The sequence below is a fragment of the Rhagoletis zephyria genome, unplaced genomic scaffold (assembly GCF_001687245.7).
Source record: "Rhagoletis zephyria isolate East Lansing unplaced genomic scaffold, Rhagoletis_zephyria_1.1 Rzeph_scaffold_19146, whole genome shotgun sequence".
Classification (NCBI taxonomy): Eukaryota; Metazoa; Arthropoda; class Insecta; order Diptera; family Tephritidae; genus Rhagoletis; species Rhagoletis zephyria.
Window position 1 is genome coordinate 1 of NW_016176206.1, and position 3,092 is coordinate 3,092.

The window sequence follows — 3,092 nt, forward strand, 5'->3', positions numbered from 1 at the left end:
CAGAAATTAGTGATAATTTGTGATAATTATCTGTTAAGAAACAAAGCTTATACAAGGTNTATCCATTTTGACAGCAGCTAGTTTCTGCTAGTAAAAATTTTACTAGCAGAAATTAGCAGGAGAGCCAAAAAAAGAAGAGCGTAAGATCGAGAGAGAGCTGCTAGTTTCTGCCAGTTTTTTGGGTTAAGAAACGCTTTCCAGCAGAAATTAGTGATAATTTGTGATAATTATCTGTTAAGAAACAAAGCTTATACAAGGTGGTCAAGGCGAATTTATACAAGGTGGCAAGGCGAATTTATACAAGGTGGTGTTGATGGCGAATTTAGATTTTCGCCGAGGTACGTCTTAATAGGAGCGTTCCTTATCTCCCCGAAATAGTCAGAAAAAGTCCGAAGTAGTCAGATTTAGTCCAAAAAGAGTTCCTTAACTCGGAAATGACAACAAAAATAAGAGAGCAACCCTCGGTGAGAGTGACTCTCATCAGTCCGAAGTAGTCATATTTAGTCAGAAGAATTTTTTCTGGCAAATCCTGAAAAGTGTCAAACTCGACTGAATTTAAATTAACGGAAATTAAAGAATACGCAAAAAGTGAGAATAATCTAAAAAGTAAAAAAAGTGAATTGAAATTGGAAGGAGGCAAAAAATAATTGATATAGAAAGTGTTTATTGTGCATGTTCCTGTGTGAAGGTGTTTTGTACATACATTTACATTCTTATTTGACGTTAGCTTTGTTGTTGCCATTCTTTGGACTAAAAATTTAGTTTTTTGCGCTCCTTTACTTTTCCTGTTATTCTCTTTTAGTGAGCGCATTTTGCTTACGCTCTGACATTTTGACACTTTTCAGATTTTAGTCCAAAAAGATAAGGAATGAACCTAATGTCAAAATGATGTGTTTGTTGTAAAATGAATTCGCCTTATTTACAACAAACACATCAATTTGACATTCAGTAGTACCGCGGCGAAAATTTAATTCGCCATCAACACAACCTGGTATAAATTCGCCTTGCAAGGTGGTGTTCATGGCGAACATGGTGGATGGCGAATTTAGATTTTCGCCGCGGTACTTCCTAATGTGCATTAGTCTGTTCCTTTGACCTTCGGACTAAAACCTGTGAAACTGTCAAACTACAATTTTACTCTCTCAAGTGAGAGTAAAAGGAGAACAGATGCAGAAGTGCACGGGAACGCAAAAAGCACTATTTCCTGTAAAAACGTCAGTCGGTTTGTTTACATGTCATTTGTACAACACTTATTTCGCTGAAATATCTCTAACTAATTATTAGAATCCATACATATTCAAATATTTCGTCGTTTACTTCCATTTTTAAACAAATATAAGGTTCTTTGCTTTCACCGCTTTCTGTTTTTGTTTGCACATGTAAATCAGCTGATTGTTTGACACTTTTCATGCACTTACAGGAAAAAAACTCCGGACTAAATCCTATAACTTCTGACTAGGAACAGTTGCTCAGTTACTCTCTCAAAAGTGTTCCAACTTACAGGTTTTATATCAATAGGAACGACTTCCTGTAAGTTCTGACTAAATCCTGTAAACCGGACTGCTCTTGGAACTACATATGTATTTTGTATGGAGGGTGTTAGCCAAAAACAAAATACATGTAAGGCGATGAGATCAGCTGATTTTACAAGCCCACCTTGTATAAATTCGCCTTGTCTTGGGGTGTGCTGTCAAATCTGTAATAAATTCGTCTTGCTGTCATCAGTCCAAGGCGAATTTATATAAGGTGGTGTTACTAGCTCAGCTGATTTTGTGTATGTGTTTCGCCGCACGGCTTTTGATATCAAATTGAAAAATTTTGTTTGAATTTTTACACACACTCTTACAGATTTTGACAGTTTATGCCGCCAAAGCAAAAACAAAATACATGTAAATTTTTGTTTTTGTACTCCTGCTATCACCTTATATTAATTCGCCTTGCATCAGTCAACAAAGAACGTACATTTACGCTCTCTGATAGCAATCGCACCTCAGTATATCCAGTAAAAAAACTGTGGTGGAGTCCTTTATGGGGATAAAGTTTCCAGAGGTGAAATTTTAGGTAGCACACAATTTCTTACACGCATGGTTGCTTTTCATTACTGATGAAAGAAACTTAAGAAATATTTTAAAAAAAAAGTTCATATAGTACATTAATTTTGAAAGAAATACCATATAATGTATGTACTCTGGTTAATAATATCAAAAAATGTATTAGAACCACCGTTTAATGTTATATTTGATACAAATTAATATTGCTGCCCCGAACGCTCTGCGCCTTGCCACTGAATAATAGATTTACTTAAAATTACATCCCTGGTCCTTGTTCTTTCTGTATCGCATCGTGGTGAATTCACATTTCTCAGAAATTTGACAACAAAACAAAACAAAGCAAGTATTTTATTTGCTAATTTTTGCGATTTCTATTGTTTAATGTAAATTTGTCTTTTTAGGATATGTCGAGCCAACAAAGAAGGCGCAGTTGGAAAATTTAGTAATTAGTAATGAAGTAGCAGGCATATTTGGAAAATTATGCCGATAAACAGGATGGAATTTGGGAAAGTAAGTGCATGGTTGCAGCATATCTATGTATAAAAAGTATTTAATTAAATTGTTTATAGAAATGTTATAAATCGAGTGGCTCATTTACGATGTGCTCCAAACATTTGGCGAACTTTTTTTTCGCCTTTTCAATGTGCTAAGTAAGAAACCGCAAGCAAAGGGCAGACAACCTTCCAGGAAGCTGCCTCCTGTCCCCGAGCCGAAGCTGCAGGTCAGCAAGAGCAGGTCAGCAAATTGCTACCCTGATCAAACGTAAACTAAAGCGCTCTGCTGTGATTGCACTCCGTAAATGTGAAAACTTGGTGCATGCTGAGAAATATCAAACAAGAAAACTCCGTGATGGACGCCGTGAGATGGAGTAACGCTGTGTGGCAAAGAAATGCGGCCAATTCGACGGGCCTGAAAAATCCAAATTGGCTTTTGTGATCCGCATCCGCGGTATCAACAAAGTTGCACAAAAAGTGCGTAGTTCTACAGTTCTGTCTTCGCCACATTAAAGCGGTGTGTTCATCAAATTTAGCAAGGCAACCA

The 3,092-nt window shown here is 36.6% G+C and overlaps 1 long non-coding RNA gene across 1 annotated transcript; it reads left to right on the forward strand.

The window, feature by feature from the left end:
- Window positions 1–2,521: 2,521 nt before the first annotated feature.
- LOC108380400 (uncharacterized) lies at window positions 2,522–2,991 on the forward strand. Its single transcript, XR_001849564.1, has 2 exons — window positions 2,522–2,561; window positions 2,621–2,991. It is a non-coding gene; the product is annotated as an uncharacterized LOC108380400 (long non-coding RNA).
- Window positions 2,992–3,092: the final 101 nt, after the last annotated feature.